Raw genomic sequence first — 19,222 nt, 5'->3', positions numbered from 1 at the left:
TACAGTGGGTGAGAGCCCAGGGACAGATGTGTGAGCCACTCTGATTGGTGATCGTGGAAGGCCTTTCTGGGGAAGACCCTAGAATGGGGACCAAAGGTGAAGAGATCCATGGAGAGATCTGGTTCCAGGTAGAAGCACCAGTGCAAAGGCCCTGAGGTTGGAGGTGTGAGGAGGCCATGGCAGCTGGAGCAGTGGAGGGGAGAAGGAGGTGACCTTGGAGGGGCAGGGACCACAGCACGCAGGTGACCTGTGCACTTGGGATTTTATGCCTAGAAACCATTGGTAGGTTCTGAGCAAAGCCAGGCAACTTCCTCCTCTGTGCGACCAAGCAGTTCTGCCCCGCCCCCGGGCCTGCCATGTGGGGGCTTTTAGAAATGTGCAGAAAGCACCCCCCCGGAGCCAAAGTGGCGCTGCGACCCTTTAGTTCTGGGACCTGTCGGGCTTCTTCTGTGGTGTTTTATGAAACGTGTGGCCTTACGATGACACAGGTGAGGTTTCTGTTCTCTGCAGCAGCGCTGGTGACTCCAGAGCAGGGCTTCGGAGAGCTCGAGGGACCAGCAGGTGACCCAGGAGGCCCTGCAGCCTCCAGGACTGGAGTGGGGGGGAGGGGACTTCTGTAGTCCTGGGTCACCACTGCGTGGCACCCACAGGCCACCAGGGAGCTGGGTCTCGTCCCAGAGGAAACCAAACAGCAGTCACACTGCTTGAGCCTGATGTGTTTGGTGACAGCTTCCCCACAGCTCGCTGGGCCTTGTCCCCACGCAGGGACTGCAGAGCCAGGCCAGGAGCTCATGGACCTTGGACCCGGGGCTGCTGGGGCTGCGGTGTCCCCTCCTCACTCCCCGGGCCCGCCCCCTGCTCCTGAACCCCCAGACCTGCCTGGGCGGCAGGTGCAGCCCAGGAGGTGACCTGGGGGACGGGCTGGCTTCAGGGTGGTGCACAGGGACCTGCGGGCAGGGGGCCTGTGTGGCCTCAGGCCCTGCTCTTGCTCTCGAAATGCTGGTAACTTCTGAACGTGGGGCCTGCGTTTTTATTCTACTCTGGGCCCCACACACTCTAGAGGTGGACTCACGCGGGAGAGGCCATCTCAGGACCACGTCCCTGTGCCTGTGGTTGGTGGAGGGTGACCCACTTTTTGATTGACTGTGAGGTATTTTTACACGTCACACATCCACGGAGTGCAGCTTCCCATTCTCGTGGCCGTGCGTGGGTTGAGTTACACGGGTCACGTGTTCATGTGTGATGCTAAGTCTCTGGGGAATGCTGAGGAGTGGCACGCTGGGTCAATGGTGGCTCCGTCCCAGTTTTCTGAGGAATCGCCACTGCTTTCCAGGGCGGTTGACCAGTTTTCAGTCCCAGCAGCCGTGTGCGAGTGTGCCTTTCCCCACATCCTCGCCAGCGCTCATTGGTACTTGTCTTCCTGATGGCTGTCGTTCTGACTGCAGTGAGACGGGGTCTCCGTGGCGCCGTGACCTGCATTTCTCTCATTGCTAGAGGTGCTGAGCATTTTCTCACATGTCTGTTGATCAGTCGTATTTCTTCTTCTGTGAAGTGTCTGTGGCTCCTTTGCCCACTCGTGGATTGGGTCTTTCTCCTTTCTGGTGTGGAGTGTTCTGAGGTCTTTGTGTTCCTGGGCAGTCCTGCTCTACCCGAGGTGCAGCTGGTCAAGATCCTCTCCGGTTCTGGAGGCTCGCTCTCCCCATGTTCTCGATTCTTCCCTTCACTGTGAAGAAGCTTGTGAGTTTGGCGAAATCCCATTTATTCTTTGTTGATTTTCCTTCGTGTGCTTTGGGGGTCTGATTGGGGAAGTTGGTTCCCGAGCCACATGATGGAGACTTGGGGCCACTCTTCCTTCCAGGAGGCCCAGGGTCCTTGTTGACCCCCTTCTCACCAATCAGATGCAGGAGTCCGGCGCTAGGGATTCTGGGAAAATCTTCTCTGTCTCATCAGGAGGGATCTTGCTGGGTGCTCCCTCCTCAGGCCTCGTTCCCTCCTTCTGGCCACCTCCCCCTGCTGCCAGCACCATGGTTTGACCGGAATGTTCCAGTCTCCTGGGCCCCCCAGCTCTCACCCTCACCCCCAGGGGCAGCCAGAGACGCTGTGAGGATGGCGGTCAGGCCAGGTCCTACCTCTGCTCAGAACCCCAGGGACTTCCGCCCCCTCCACTGAAGCTGAAGACCCCGGCCCTCCCCTGCAGGACCCTGCCTCCCACCCACTCACCCTCCCGTGCTCCGGCTGGGTCTGTGCTGGTGGCAGGCGCAGAGCCTCTGGGCCACAAGGGCATGAGGGGAATCCAGCCTCCGCCTCCCAGGGAGCAGGTGGCCCCTGTCCCAGTGCCATGTGGGGATGGGGTGTGGTGTTAACTGAACACCTACTAAGTGCTGGGCACGCTGTTCAAGGCTCTGACCAGTGCTGGGCTCCTGTACCTGCTCAGGGGACGCTGCCATGGTCATTCTGTCCTACAGGTTCTCTGGGACTCCAGGGGACTCTGCCTCATTTGGAGGGGACTGGAAAGTCTGTTATGACAGGGAGGCCCACCCTGACAGGCTGGGGCCCTGGGGACAAATGGCATCCATTTACTTTACCAGGAGCATTTATCTACGTTTCCACCTCAAAGCTCCAGGGAGAGGGGTGAGGAGGCTGCTCCCCAATAACCTGATTTCATGGAGGAGCTAATTAGGTGGAATCAGGGGAGTGGACCCCAGAGAGGCCACTGCAGACAGGGGCAGGAGAGGAAGGACAGGGCCTGGGGCAGGCGGGAGGTTCTGGGTGCAGAGCTCTGCCAGGGCCACCCATGGCCTCCAGCAGCAGCAGGCCCTGCAGGACCCAAGTCCTGGGGGGTCTGACACCCACAGTCCCCTGGTGGCACCCTCAGGTCTGGGGGTGGCAGAGGCAGGACATGCAGCCCTGGGCCCCTGCACCCCACAGACCTGCCCTGGTCCCCAGCATTGTCACCACAGGGTTCCAGGTGACCTCAGCACCGTGAAGAGTCAGAGGATCCTGGTTCACTGTCCAGCTCTGCCGCTGGCTGGCTGCGTGGCCTCGGGTGTGTCCAGGGCTGCTCTGAGCCTCAGCCTCCTCAGCTGGACAATGGGAATCACTGACAGTGCTTGGCCCCAGGGTCACCACGAGGCCCGGGGACGTGACTGTGTTCCAGTGCTTAGTGCCCAGCAAGCGCCCGCCGCCGGTGAAGCATCATTTCCTTCTTTGCTAAATGGAAACACTAGTTACCACGTTGACCTCATCCCCGCGCCCGCCGCCTTAGGATGGACGCTGGGGCACGTCAGTGCTGGCCTTGTCTCTCTGGGGATCTGGGTCAGTCCACGCCCTGCCAGGCAGCCGAGTCACACTGGGGCCACAGCAGTCCCCACACCTAGGGGCTTCTCTCCGTGGGGACTCAAACTCTGCTCAGTGTGTCCTCACGGAGGACCCAGGGGAGTGGCCGCCCCATCATGCGCCACCCTGCCTTGCAGAGAGCACAGAGCTTGGGGAGGGCCCTGGCAGGGTGGCCAGGCACCCAGGCCCGGGTGACTCACAGCCTCCCTGTGCTCAGCACCCAGGCCCGGAGAGCCACGTGGCCCCGTCTGGCCACCAGGGGACAGGAGGGGGACAGGAGGGGCACTGGCGATGCCTGTCAGGGGAGGGCGGTCGGCATTGGCTGAGCACCACCGGGGCCTCCAGAGCTGCTTGAGTCTTGGGTTTGGTCGTCGCTGCAGGAGCAGAAGCAGCGGGCAGGGGACGCTCCTGCTGGTCAGCGCACTCGTGGCCAGGTGCTGGCCTCCGCTCCGCTCCCCTTTTTCCTGGCTCAGGTCAAACTACAGACCCCTCCGTGGAGCACGGCCGCCCTGTGGCCACTCACTCTGGTCTTCTCCCCTGGACCAGCCTTCGCCATCACAGCCCAGCCATGGGAGAGAGGCAGGTGGATGGTCTGATGGGCAGGAACCCTGCCTCTGTCCCCGTCAACCATCTTGATGACAGCAGTTGACAAGGGGCAGCCCCCTAGGGGTGCGGGGTGTGTCCTCTGTGTGTCGGATGGATTGTGGGGGGTGGGATTCTTGTGTGTGTCCTCGTGTGCACGTGTGTGACTTTCACAAGTCTCCCTGGCCCAGCCCACTCCCTGTTAGAGTCCCCTGTCCCTGCCCCTGTAGGTGCTGGACAGTCATCTGGGGCAGGCTGTCCTGTTTCCCACCCAAGTTCCAGTGTCCTCTGGGCACTCACTGGAGTACCAGCTATTTGACCATCTTAGCGGAGAACTTTAGATGGAAACAAGATTCTTCCAAGATTTCAATGTGTGCTCATGCCCATGTGTGGCGGGCATTTCCCTTGTCCTCTGTGGCTGGCCGCTAGGGACCCTCCTCCCCCTCCAGTGGGTGCCCTCACTGTGCTGCTTCTACGTCTGCTCATTTGCATATTGAAATATGATTTATTAAATTGCAAATTATTGTCCTTTTATTTCTTTTTTACAATCCACTTGGGGCCTCGTAATGCGATTTTAAGTAGGTGTGGGATATTATGGGTCAGTTATTTATGACTCTCACTTCAGGGCAGGAAAGAGATCATTAAGCACAGTCTTCTTGGGAAGGTCACGGGGTCTGATACGGTGGAGAACTATGGCTTGGATCCTTCAGGATTGGTGTCGGGGACAGGGGCGCCCGGCCTCTGAAACGCCCGGCTGTCTGACTTGGCTGCAGGGGGGCTGTGTGGGGCTCAGGCTGAGAGTGGCTATGGGGTTGGTGCCACCCGTGTCCAGCTCCCACGGTTATCTGTGTGGCCACTGAGCTGCGTGGATGTCTGGGGAGGAGCTGCCTCCTCGTGGAGGGTGGAGGCCCGGGGGGCCCGGCGAGGCGCTAACACAGCCCCTTTAAAACTGCAAACAACTCCTGCTCACACTTCTGGTCATGTGGAGAATGGAAACTGAGGAACCACCGCTGGCCAGGCTGGGCGCTGGGGTGACCTGTCCCCTGGTTAAGTCAGCCTGCTCTCTCCCGGCTTCTCCCCACTTTGATCCGTTGCATAAAATTCATTTTTTTGAATTGTTGTGTTTATTTGTGGCCAAATCCAGCCTGAGACAGTGGTAGGTTTGCACCTGGCCCGAGTCAGGACGGAGGACCCAGCGTGCTTCAGTCCTACTGCTGTCCGTCACTAGGACTGCCTTGGTTTCTGACCGGGAGAGAACTTACCTGTGGGAATGGAAGATCAGTTTATCACTTTGAGAAATGGAAGGAGGGTGCTGTGTGACCAAAGCCCAGGCGAGGCGGATGGCTCCAGCAGAGCCTCCGGAGGCAGCCCCACCCCCAGTCCTTCCTCACACACTTGCTGAGCCGTCTCCTTGAGGTCATCTGCACCCAGCCGTGCAGGACCAGGGGCGTCAGACCTGTTTGGCCTGTGAGGTCACTTTTGATGACCTGGACAGTTGGGGATTCTGCTTAAATTCCCTGAGAGAAAGGGCTACATTTCAATACTGGCTTTATTTAAAATAAAAAAATATATATAGAATTTCAGCCATAGACCATCTTCCTTGGCTACCAAACGGGAGCCACTGGCCACAGGTTCTGGGGAACAGGCCCAGAGCCCCAGCCGGTGGGGAAGCCTGTGCCCTGGGGCCGAGAGCGCAGACTCAAGCAAACAGAGTGGTGAGATTTGGGGTCACGTGGTCAGCCCAGGACTGGGGGATGTTTTCTAGGTTGGTGTCCCCGCTTGGGCTCAAAGGTGGCGCTCAGCTAGTGTCAAGGAGATGACATGAGGCAAAGCGCACACTGCCGAGGCTTGGGGGGGGGTTGACTCACACGACCCTCCAAACCCACCACGCGCCCCGAAGGCCTGGTGGACACTCGGTTCACCATCACTGATGCCCAAGGGAGCACGTGAGGCCTTGGACAGCTCTGTGGGCATCCCAGTGGGCCAGGGATGATGGTGGAGATGGCCAGGGAGACACCAGGTGGGAGACACCAGTGGGGGTGGGGACAGGTGACAGCAGGCACCGCCTACAGACAAGGCGGCACACTCACCCTGCTCCCCAGGAGGACAGAAGTCGTCACGAGGATGATGGAGCCAGCAGAACCCAAGGTCAGACCTCAGGGGGCCTTTTGCAATGGAGTGGTCATCAAGGTGACCTTAGAAACAAAGTGAGCAGAGTCTGTCCAAAGGCAACTGGATCCACCTATTAGAAAACCTCCAGATCCAGTGGCCAGGGCCACCACAGTGAAGAGCCATAGCCCGTGCCCAGTCTTTCTACCGAGGTCGGGCGACAGACGCAATGTTGACCCACGTTCAAGTCACAGTGGGCCAGTAGGTCTGGGGTCCCACCCACCAGTTTCTTGGCAACAGGAAGAATCTCAGGGTAAAATCCAAGTGGAGTCCCCAGCCAGGAGAGCAGCTTGGAGGGAGTGTGGGACTCCCAGCCTCGGAGACTCGAGGGGTGCAGGAGGGGTGTCTCATCCCCCCTAACTTGGGGTGCAGAGTGACCTTACATATAACCAGGTGGTGACGTCAATTGTGGCCGCTGTCCCAGATGTGCTATTTGTGGTTGAGCACCCCAACCCCACCTGGCGCCTCCCACGCAGCGTCAGACCTGGGGACATGTCGTTTTCCTGGAGTAATTTATGAGGACCAGAGCGCAGCTCTGCCTTCCTGTCCCAGCCACAGCACACAGTCCCTGTCCTGCCTCCAGTCACCCAAGGCTCCCCACAAGGCACCGTGCACTCTCCCTTCCTCTGTCTCGGGGAGCTCTGTGGCCCAGGTGCCTGCAGCCACGGACATTTGCTTTGGGTCCATCCAGATGAGTCTGCCCCTGGCCTCTCTGGATGGCTCTAGCCCCCTGAGCTGCTTCAGACGTCCCACTCTCATCCCCTTCCCACGAATGAGCAGAAAGTCTGCGGCTCTAGCCTGCGGGACGCTGCACATACCGAGCCCGCCATTTTAATCCATATGAGCAGCTCTCCCTCATCAGGTCAGTCCTTGGGCACTTACCTCGACACCACAGAGGTTTATTTGCCTAATTGTGATCTCTGTCTCGAGAAGAGCAGGCCACCTGGTCACACTGAGAGCTGGTAACTGCCAGGGTGGCTGGCAGCCAGGGGTCGGCAGGGGGCACAGGAGAGCAGCCGTTAGCTGCCAGGACCTTGGGCTCCAGCTGCAGGAAGAGTCCCCTCGTCCTGGTACCGTGGGCTCCAGCTGCTCAGGAGCAGCAAGGAGAGCTGCCACCACTAGAGAGGGAGAGCGGCTGATGCTAAGGGAGCTGCACTTTGCTGATTTAACTTCTGTCCAAATGGACAGAAGAACAGCCAGCTGCCTGTCACATGCTGACCCAGCCTGGGCCACCGTACAGTCTTCAGAAAGTCTTGATGCCTCCTCATGGTAGGAAACATCAAGATGCTGATGACCCTTGGCTGTTGGGACTGGACGGGCTGAAAGAAGCCCGTAGGTTGAGTTTCTTATTTAGGGAGAAAAATGGGAGCCCTACCCCTGGTTCCCGTTTCTGGATGAGCTCGGGTCCAGCCGGGAGAGGAGGCCAATCATTCTAACAGCAGAGCCAGCCTCGCCATGGCTCCATGTGGTCATCAGTGGAGGGTGGAAAAGGGAAAGGCAGAGACGGCCTGCGGCTGGGGTGAGAGCTGCTGAGCCGTTTATGGAAACTGCTTTCTCTCAGCGCCACTGTCTTGCCCACGTGTCCAGACCCCGCGTATGGCTGCTGTCACACAAGGCTGGGAGCGATGGGTTGCCCCAGAGACCTGTGACCAGGAAGCCTAAAATATTTATTATGTGGGCCTTTGGGCAAAAGTTTACTGACCTAAAGGGAGTCACAGGCAGCAACTGGACTTGCAGACCCGAGGCGGTGGGCTGAGGGTCATCTCCACTGGAGAGTGGAAGCCGCGGGTGTGTTTGAGGGCACTGCGGTGACACTGACAGGACAACACAGAAAACAGGAGGAAGTGAAACCAGATGGAAGCAACAGGATGTCCTTTCTCCCTCCTGCAGCCTCCCCTGCTCCCTGCTCAGCTTCCTGGGATGCGTCTTTAGGTCAGCTCATGGAGGGCCAGCCCCTCCTACAGGTCGCCCAGCGCTCGTGCCATCAGACATCACCTTCCTCTTCAGCTTAATAATTGCACCAAAAGACATCAGCTCGGCAATACGTGTGTGACCAGTGGTTCCATTTCCCCCCCCCCAAGAAGCGAATTTATGGGAGATCCACTCTGGGGGTGTGTGTCATCATTTCCCAATAGTTACTAGTACCGAGGTTCCTTCACCCCCCAGTCAATCTCACTTATCCGGGTGGCAGATCCAGCAGTGCATTTCCTGGCACCGAGGGCTGTGGAGCCTCGGCTCTTCACAGGCTTTAGGAAACTTGGGAGATTAAGGTTTTGCATAATGCAAATCAGGAGGGGAAGATGTTTGCCTGCCTCTGCTGCCCAGGTAATTAGAGCACCAAGTCCAAAAGAAATTCATTTTCTGGGGGAGAGAGAAAGGTCTGCTTGGTATGCAAACAAGCACGGTCATCGGCAACACAAGACCCAGCACCAGCGACTGTTTGATTTGCAGCTTTAAAGAATTTAAGGATGAATAAAACACTGAAATAATTTTTAAAGAGCTGTCATCAAATGGCCCACAGTCTAAGCACTGGGTGGGAGGGCATAGAGATGGCACCTGCCAGGTGCTGTGGGCCCCGGGCCTGTGAGGTGCTCTGGGCTCCTGTGAGACCTGCACTTTGCCTCTCCCAACCCATCGGTCCCAACCTAGTTCCCTCTTCCAGGAAGTCCTCTGGGCTTACTCCTGCTGCCTTCTCCCTTGTCTCCCTCCAACTCATTCATTCAGAAAGTTTCTCTGACCCCCCCCCCACCCCCGCTGGGTGCACCGGCCAGGCTGGCAGGGGGTGGAGCGGCAGCAACACGGGGAGCAGGCCATCCCCGCCCTCTTGGGGCTGAGGTTCTAGTGGGGATGAGAAGCCGTTAGTGTCTCAGAAGATGCTGTGGGAAGAGCCACCAGGGGTGGTGTGGAGGGCAGGGAAGGCTGGGGGGGGGGGCTTTGGTTGTAGCAAGGTGGTCCAGGGGGTCTGAGCGGTGGAGGCACAGGTGACCTGACACGAGGAGCAGCTGCTGCAGCTCGAGTGTCCCCAGGTGTCCCAGGAACAAGGCCAAGGTGGCTGGAGCTGGTGATGGGGGAGCAAGGGGAGGAGCCCATGCAGGGCCAAGGTCAAGGACGGCCCCTGCCTGTCCCCACACACCTCCAGCTCAGTCATTCTAACAAAGCCCTGCCCACCTGCTGGGGGCCAGGCCTGTTGTGGAGGCCCTGGGTGCAGCAGGGGACTCCGTGGGCAGGGCCCCTGCTCCCAGCCTGCGCTCTGCTGGGAAAGTGGAGAAGAAAGACATCAACAAGGACGGGATTCCCCAGAGTGACAGGGCGGGGAGAGGCCGTGTTGGAGGAGTGGCCGGGACATCCAGTCACCGACAGGAGACCCAGGCTCCTGAGGGCAGCAGCCTGGCTCCTGCTCTTTGCTCTCCCCCTTCCTCGGCAGGAGAATCGGCTTCCTCCTCCTCCTCAGGGGCCAGGAGCAGGTCAGGGCTTCCCCAAGGGGACCATGACCAGTCCTGGCCCTGGCCCTGTGCTGGCCACAGAGAAGGAGCCGCTGGGTTCTGGCACAGGAGACCCTGGCTGGAGGGACCCTCCCACCCTGCAGCTGTCCCTTGGGGAGAGGGCTCCTGGGGGCGTAGGCCACGTCCTCTCTGGGCCCCGAGTGCTGGTGGGGGCTCTGTCAGAGGACAGGCTGGAAGCCCTCCCTGGGGGTGGACAAGCCTGGTTCAGGCCGGGCAGTGGGCACAGGACCTGCTGGAACCCAGATCCCAGTGCTTCCACCCGGCAGGACCCCGGCCACTACGCCCAGCAGTGACCCTCCCGAGCCAGGCTGGCCAGGGCCTCCCCACGAGGTTTGCCCCAATTCTCTAGCCACTGTTGAGGGGCTGCCCTGTGGCCACCGTTCCCCTGAGGCTCCGCAGCACCTGTTGAGTGAGCGAGTAAATGGACGGGCAGAGCCGGGAACGGGGACCCACTGCTGTTCCCAGAGCCAGGCTGCGGGGGCTGGAGGGGCCCACAGGGTGCTCTGGGGCTGCTCCCTGGGGCCACTTCTTGGTCCAGCCACCTGCTTCTCTACTATGGGCAGCGGGGTCCCTTGGAAGCAGAGGGCCTGCCTGTCTGAACATCCGAGGCTGCTAGACAGCCAGGTGCCAGCTGTCCCCACTGTGGCCTTGGGATGCTGGGAGGGAACAGACGGGAGGAGGCAGGTGGGGCCGGAGGCCAGGGAGTGAGAGGCCAGCAGAGGCTGCTTGTCCAGGGCTGTGCCACCTGGCAGGGTCGTGGCCTTGGGGACGTGGTGCTCGGGGAGGCCGGCTTGGTGGACATCTGTCTGCTGTCTCCCCCATTTTCATGTGAAAGGGGGGGACGTGCCTTGGGCTGCCATCTGTCCTGGGAGCCCCATTGTGCTGAGACCACTGCAGGGCAAAGGGGCCAACTGTGGGCAGAGGTCGTGGGGAAGGACACGGCCAACAGAAGGAAGCTTTCAGGGCTGGTGGCGCAGAGGGCGGGCTTCGCCGGTGGGGCTGGGGGGGCAGCAGCCACCATCTGTGCCCACCCTCCAGTGACGTTCTGGACCAAGAGCAGCTCAGGGCCCCTCCTCTCCCAGGGCCAGGCCGTGTATGCAGCAGGTGCTTACCTCTCAGCGTGGCAGCCCCAGGCCAGGATTCCAGCCCCTCCTCTGGCTCCAGGTCTGTGCCCTCCAGGCCATCCTGCCCGTGCACTTGGGGTCAGGTGCTGGGCATGGCCTCCAGGCTGCACTGGTCCGTGGCCAGCAGGCTATGCCCTGGGAGCTCCCTCTGGGCCTGGACAGCAGCCAGACTCGGCCAGGAGGAGGTGCAGGGAGGGGCTTGAAGGATGATGGGCAGAGGGGCCAGAGATGCAGCGTCCCTGGGGCGAGGAGCGCGTGTTGGTGCCCCTCTGGCAGCCTCTGCCCTGGGCTCTCTGCTCTGCGGGTGCCAGAGGCCCCTGGCTGAGACCTCCCTGCAGCCCCGTCCCAGCAGATGGCCGCTCCTGTCCAAGGCTGACCTTGGTGGGAGCCCTTGACCTGGTCTCAGTGGACACCCACCCAGCTGCCCTGTCCCAGCAGGCTCAGGATGGGGTGGAGGGGCTGCGGGGGGGCACAAGCTGCCCCTTGGCACAGAACCCCAGAAGCACTGGCAGGGTCTGTTGGTGGCAGGGTGGGGGGTCACCTGGGCACAATCCTGGCTGCACGTGTGACAGAGAAGGGCACCATTCATCTGCCGTGCTGGGACCAGGTGGGACCCTCCAGGCCCAGGTGCCCCCTCCACACCCGCCCGCGCTCACCCAGGGGCAGCAGGTACTTTGCTTGTAATTAAAACGTCACTTCATTGTCCACAGAGGAGCACCCCAGGCTCACCCTGGGCGAGTCCTGCTGGGCTCTGCACGGTCTCCCACCTGTGCCCAGGCCGAGGGCGAGGAGGCCCCACGGCAAAACCACCCTGTCCCCAGTGTGTGGGCGGGGACACCAGACCCACGGCCCCAGGGCCTGGCCAGAGGGAGGTGCCCGCCAGGTGCTGCGGATGGGGCTGGCTCAGCGGGCAGCCCTGTGCCCTGTGCCAGCCTCTGGGCCCTCGGAGCTCGCTGGGGTGGATTGTGACAACTGCACCTCTCGCAGGGCTGAGGGGGCCTTGCCACCCTGCTGCAGGTCATGACCTAGATGTCACTTCAGGGTGTGGCTGTCCCTGGCCACCCCACCTGAAGTCCCCTCCCGCTGGCCCCTCAGTCCTGTCCCTGGCCACCCCACCTGAAGTCCCCTCCCACTGGCCCCTCAGTCCTGTCCCTGGCCTTTATCACCATCAGCAAAGCAGGTGTCCTTGTCTGGACGCTGTGAAGCCAGGTCCTGGGGTCCTCCACTCTTGGCCTTACGATGCTCACCCCAATGTGCCACTTGGTTCTCGGGAACCGGGAACGTGCTCTCAGCCGGGGCGCAGGGATCAGCTGGACAGACACCTGCCCGAGTGGTCAGCCTCCTATTGGCTGGGCCAGCCCAGCCCCTGACTTGTCATTTGTTTACAAATTCATCATCTTTTTTTTTTTTTTCTTTTTTTTGTCTAAAAGCTACAAAGAGATTCCAGTCTGGCCTCTTCCTCGGGTTCTCACTCGGGTGAGGGCCCTGTAAGCAGGTGAAGAGCTGTCTGCTCTGTCCTGGTCCTCTGTCTTTAGGCAGAGGGCAGAGGGCAACGCCTCACTCCTACTACCTTTCCCTACTGTGCAGCCGTTGCTGGAACACAGTAGGTGCTCGGCAAGGTGAAATGGTAAAGAGATGAATGAATGAATAAGAAGTGTGGGCGGGCGGCGCTGGGGACAGGGTGGTCTCTGCTCAGCTCCCACGCAGCCCCTTCCCGGGCACTCGGTGGACACAGCAGGAGAAGGTTGTGCACCCCACCTCCTGGAGCTTGTTCTCCGTGACAGGATCCAGACGGCCCGGGACTCAGCAGCAGGTGGAGGGGCCGTGCCCTGTGTGACCAGCAGCAGGGATCCTGGATGGGTGTTAAGGGGTCCCTTAACAAGGGGACTGTGCCCCGGAGGCCACTGAGAAGACAAGCTGGCCCTTGGCAGAGAGCTCCGCCGCCCAGTCCCCATCAGTGAGATGTGCCTGCAGGACAGGAAGCTAGCTGGGGGACGGGTCCCCGAGCCCCAGAACCTCCTGTAGTGAAGGCTGCCAGGGGAGGAGCCAGGCTGGGCTGGGCTGGCCGCAGAGCCAAACCAGGTCCCGACTCTCCCGGGGTCTTCTTCCTGCTCCTGCAGAGGCCTCTGGGATGCTGTCCACACCCGGCCCTAGAGGACTGGTTCCCAGGACTGGTGACAGGACAGGGCTGTGAGGGGCAGGGACGCTGGGACCTGCTTCCTGGATATGTCCACAGGCACCTGCCCAGAGCAGGCATTCGCAGCTGCTGGGCGGCCTGCGGATGTCCAGCTGCAGCTCCTGGGACTGGCTGGTTGCTGGCATTGGTAGGGGCCCGGCTGTGGCTCAGGAAGTGGCCCTCAGTAAGTGTGTATAACTGGGAAGGAGCTGGCCTGGCGAGGCCTGTCCCGGGCAGCAGGGACCTGACAGGGGAAGGGGGCCAGGGCCTCCAGGATTCTCCCTGCTCTGTCTCCCCTTCCTCCCTGTCCCTCCCCGTCCTCCTTTCTGACCAGATATGACCCTCTGGAGCCCTGGAGTCGGGGACCATGGGGTCTGGCAGACACACGCCCGGGCAGGGGGGTCCCCAGCAGCTTCCCTGGGTTTCTCCAGCTCCATCCTGGGGGCAGGACGTGGCCCCCAGACCCTTCCCCTGGCCTGTGCCACACAGAGGCAGTGGACCTTCACCCCAGGGCTGGGGCTGGACTGGATGCAGGGGACGCAAGGGGGACACAGATCCTGTCCCCACCTTTGAGGACATCACAGTCCCCAAACTATGAGCATAAGTCAGACTGTGGAGTGAGTCCAGTGATCACAGTGGACCTCACCCTGTCCTCATTCATGATTCATGTTCAGTGGAGAGAGGGCTCAAGGCTCTGTGTCCACATCTGGACCGATGGCCCATTTTAAATCGATGTTTGCACAAGGTGTGAGATTCAGGTTGAGCCTTTTGCTATCAGGACAGTTCCAATACCATTTATTGAGTAGACTATTTTCAATCAACTTATTTGCACCTTGTGTTAAAAATCCTTTGGCAAAATTTAGGTGGGTCTGTTTCTAACTCTCGGTTTCCGTCACTGTTTTCCTTTGGTATCGCACTGTTGATTGTATAGATTTATATTTAGACTTAAAATGGGATAATGATCTTTCCATCTTATTGGTGTGTTTCAAAATTGTTTTAAATGTTCTAGCTCCTTTGATTTTGCCGGCACATCCTCAAATTAGTTGGTTTATATGTATAAACAATCCTGCTGGCTTCATCTGGCACTAAATTTGTAGATCAGTGAGGGGAGAATTCCCATCTGTGCTATTTTGGTCTTCCAATCCATGAAACTGGTATATCTTTCCATTAATTTAGCTTTTTCTTTTATTTCTTTAATCAGTATTTTGATGTTGAAAGCATACAAATCCTGCCCAGGCTTGTTAGATTAGTATTTAAGTACTTCATTCCAGGAAGTTTTTATAAATGGTATTAAATTTTTTCTAGTAGTACATTATTATTATTCAGAAAATGATTGATCTTTCTGTGTCGACCTTGCCAATATATGTGCCCTTTATTTATTTTCTTACTTCAGATGGTTCTTTTAAAAAATTGTTTTTTTTTCCAATATTAAAAATAAGCAGCAGCAGCAGACAGTTATTTCACATAAACACCTGACCTTCTCCAGCACAGAGCAGGAAGCCCTCAAGGCCTGGCGCCCTCACACCAGAGCTGAAGAGCAGCCAAGCACACTGACCCCTCTCATAGCCCCCAGGGCTCAGTCACCTGCAGAGGCCTCCTGCCACCCCTCAGGCACCCACAACCCTAACCCTGTCCTGGAAGACAGCAGAGAGCACCTGCCTTTGTTCCACTTCCCTGGTGCAGGAAACAGGGGTGGTTCCCAGAGAATCCCGTTGGCCAGGCTGAGGTCACATGACTCTCCAGCAGAGGATAAGGTTCAGCAATGGAATGAGGGTGGGAGGGGTTTCCACTGCCAGCAGATGACCACACACACCTGGTCTTCCTGCAAATGCCCATGCACAGCTGGTCTTTCTGCAGATGCCGACGCACACCTGGTCATCCTGCAGATGCCCAAGCATACCTGGTGTTCTCATTCAGATGCCCACGCACACCTGGTCTTGTTCAGATGCCATTGCACACCTGGTGTTCTTGTTCAGATGCCCACGCACACCTGGTCTTCCTGCAGATGCCCACGCACACCTGGTGTTCTCATTCAGATGCCCATGCACACGTGGTCTCATTCAAATGCCCACGCAAACCTGGTGTTCTCATTCAGATGCCCACGCACACCTGGTGTTCTTGTTCAGATGCTCACGCACACTTGGTGTTCTCATTCAGATAACAAGCACACCTGGTGTTCTCATTCAGATGCCCACACACACCTGGTGTTCTCAGTCAGACGCCCACGCACACCTGGTGTTCTCATTCAGATGCCCATGCTCACCTGGTGTTCCCATTCAGATGCCCACGCACAGCTGGTCTTCCTGCAGATACCCATGCACACCAGGTGTTCTCATTCAGATGTCCACGCACACCTGGTGTTCTCATTCAGATGCCCACGCACACCTGGTGTTCTCATTCAGATGCCCATGCACACCTGGTATTCTCATTCAGATGCCCACGCAAACCTGGTCTTCCTGCAATGCCCATGCACACCTGGTGTTCTCATTCAGATGCCCACACACACCTCATTTTACTGCAGATTCCAAGGCACACCTGGTGTTCCCATTCAAATACCGAAACACACCTGGTGTTCTTATTCAGATGCTCATGCACACCTGGTGTTCTCATTCAGATGCCCACGCACACCTGGTCTCCTGCAGATTCCCACGCACACCTGGTGTTCTCATTCAGGTGCCCACACACACCTGGTGTTCTCATTCAGATGCCCACGAAAACCTGGTCTTCCTGCAGATGCCCATGCACACCTGGTGTTTACATTCAGGTGCCCACAGACACCTGGTGTTCTCATTCAGATGCCCACGCACACCTGGTGTTCTCATTCAGATGCCCACGCAGACCTGGTGTTCTCATTCTGATGCCCACAGACACCTGGTGTTCTCATTCAGATGCGCACATACTCCTGGTGTTCTCATTCTGATGCCCACAGACACCTGGTGTTCTCATTCAGATGCCCATGCACACCTGGTGTTCTCATTCAGATGCCCACGCAGACCTGGTTTTCTAATTCACATGCCCACAAACACCTGGTGATCTCATTCAGATGCCCACGAAAACCTGGTCTTCCTGCAGATGCCCATGCACGCCTGGTGTTCTCATTCAGATGCCCACACACACCTGGTGTTCTCATTCAGATGCCCACGCACACCTGGTGTTCTCTTTCAGATGCCCACACACACCTGGTGTTTTCATTCAGGTGCCCACAGACACCTGGTGTTCTCATTCAGATGCCCACGCAGACCTGGTTTTTTAATCCACATGCCCACAAACACCTGGAGTTCTCATTCAGATGCGCACGTACTCCTGGTGTTCTCATTCTGATGCCCACAGACACCTGGTGTTCTCGTTCAGATGCCCATGCACACCTGGTGTTCTCATTCAGATGACCATGCACACCTGGTTTTCTCGTTCAGATGTCCATGCACACCTGGTGTTCTCATTCAGATGCCCATGCACACCTGGTCTACTGGCCGATGCCCACGCACACATGGTGTTCTCATTCTGATGCCGACACACACCTGGTGTTCTCATTCAGATGCCCACGCACCCCTGGTGTTCTCATTCAGATGCCCACCCACACCTGGTGTTCTCATTCAGATGCCCACGCAGACCTGGTTTTCTAATTCACATGCCCACAAACACCTCTTGTTCTCATTCAGATGCCCATGAAAACCTGGTCTTCATGCAGATGCCCATGCACACCTGGTGTTCTCATTCAGATGCCCACACACACCTGGTGTTTTCATTCAGGTGCCCACAGACACCTGGTGTTCTCATTCAGATGCCCACGCACACATGGTGTTCTCATTCTGATGCCGACACACACCTGGTGTTCTCATTCAGATGCCCATGCACCCCTGGTGTTCTCATTCAGATGCCCACCCACACCTGGTGTTCTCATTCAGATGCCCATGCACACCCGGTATTCTCATTCAGAAGCCCACACACTTGGTGTTCTCATTCAGATGCCCACCGAAACCTGGTATACCTGCAGATTCCCACGCACACCTGGTGTTCTCATTCAGATGCCCACACACACCTGATCTCCTCATTCAGATGCCCACAACCACCTGGTGTTCTCATTCAGATGCCCATGAAAACCTGGTGTTCTCATTCAGATGCCCATGCACACCCGGTATTCTCATTCAGATTCCCCCGCACACCTGGTGTTCTCATTCAGATGCCCACCAAAACCTGGTATTCCTGCAGATTCCCACACACACCTGGTGTTCTCATTAAGATGCCCACACACACCTGGTCTTCTCATTCAGATGCCCACAACCACCTGGTGTTCTCATTCAGATGCCCACGAAAACCTGGTTTTCTCATTCAGATGCCCACGAAAACCTGGTCTTCCTGTAGATGCCCTTGCACACCGGTTGTTCTCATTTAGATGCCCAGACACACCTGGTTTTCTCATCAGATGCCCACACACACCTGGTGTTCTCATTCAGATTCCCACGAAATCCTGGTCTTCCTGCAGATTCCCACGCACACCTGGTGTTCTCATCAGATGCCCACGAAAACCCGGTGTTCTCATTCAGATGGCCACACATACCTGGTATTCTCATTCAGATGCACACGCACACCTGTTCTTGTTCAGATGCCCATGCAAACCTGGTGTTCTCATTCAGATGCCCACGCACACCCGGTGTTCTCATTCAGATGCCCATGCACACCTGGTGTTATCATTCATATGCCCACACACACCTGGTGTTCTCATTCAGATGCCCACGAAAACCTGGTGTTCTCATTCAGATGCCCACGAAAACCTGGTCTTCCTGTAGATGCCCTTGCACACCGGTTGTTCTCATTTAGATGCCCAGACACACCTGGTGTTCTCATTCAGATGCCCATGCACCCCTGGTGTTCTCATTCAGATGCCCACCCACACCTGGTGTTCTCATTCAGATGCCCACGCAGACCTGGTTTTCTAATTCACATGCCCACAAACACCTGGTGTTCTCATTCAGATGCCCACGAAAACCTGGTCTTCATGCAGATGCCCATGCACACCTGGTGTTCTCATTCAGATGCCCACGCACACCTGGTGTTTTCATTCAGGTGCCCACAGACACCTGGTGTTCTCATTCAGATGCCCACGCACACATGGTGTTCTCATTCTGATGCTGACACACACCTGGTGTTCTCATTCAGATGCCCATGCACCCCTGGTGTTCTCATTCAGATGCCCACCCACACCTGGTGTTCTCATTCAGATGCCCACGCAGACCTGGTTTTCTAATTCACGTGCCCACAAACACCTGGTGTTCTCATTCAGATGCCCACGAAAACCTGGTCTTCATGCAGATGCCCATGCACACCTGGTGTTCTCATTCAGATGCCCACACACACCTGGTGTTTTCATTCAGGTGCCCACAGACACCTGGTGTTCTCATTCAGATGCCCACGCACACCTGGTGTTCTCATTCAGATACCCACGCAGACCTGGTTTTTTAATTCACATGCCCACAAACACCTGGTGTTCTCATTCAGATGCGCACGTACTCCTGGTGTTCTCATTCTGATGACCACAGACACCTGGTGTTCTCGTTCAGATGCCCATGCACACCTGGTGTTCTCATTCAGATGCCCATGCACACCTGGTTTTCTCGTTCAGATGTCCATGCACACCTGGTGTTCTCATTCAGATGCCCATACACACCTGGTCTACTGGCCGATGCCCACGCACACCTGGTGTTCTCATTCTTATGCCGACACACACCTGGTGTTCTCATTCAGATGCCCATGCACCCCTGGTGTTCTCATTCAGATGCCCACCCACACCTGGTGTTCTCATTCAGATGCCCATGCACACCCGGTATTCTCATTCAGAAGCCCACACACTTGGTTTTCTCATTGAGATGCCCACCGAAACCTGGTATACCTGCAGATTCCCACGCACACCTGGTGTTCTCATTCAGATGCCCACACACACCTGATCTTCTCATTCAGATGCCCACAACCACCTGGTGTTCTCATTCAGATGCCCATGAAAACCTGGTGTTCTCATTCAGATGCCCATGCACACCCGGTATTCTCATTCAGATGCCCCCGCACACCTGGTGTTCTCATTCAGATGCCCAACAAAACCTGGTATTCCTGCAGATTCCCACACACACCTGGTGTTCTCATTAAGATGCCCACACACACCTGGTCTTCTCATTCAGATGCCCACAACCACCTGGTGTTCTCATTCAGATGCCCACGAAAACCTGGTTTTCTCATTCAGATGCCCACGAAAACCTCGTCTTCCTGTAGATGCCCTTGCACACCGGTTGTTCTCATTTAGATGCCCAGACACACCTGGTTTTCTCATCAGATGCCCACAC

Source organism: Spermophilus citellus, assembly GCF_964194105.1.
Source record: "Spermophilus citellus genome assembly, contig: SCAFFOLD_376, whole genome shotgun sequence".
Lineage (NCBI taxonomy): Eukaryota > Metazoa > Chordata > Mammalia > Rodentia > Sciuridae > Spermophilus > Spermophilus citellus.
This window is presented reverse-complemented; position numbering follows the sequence as displayed.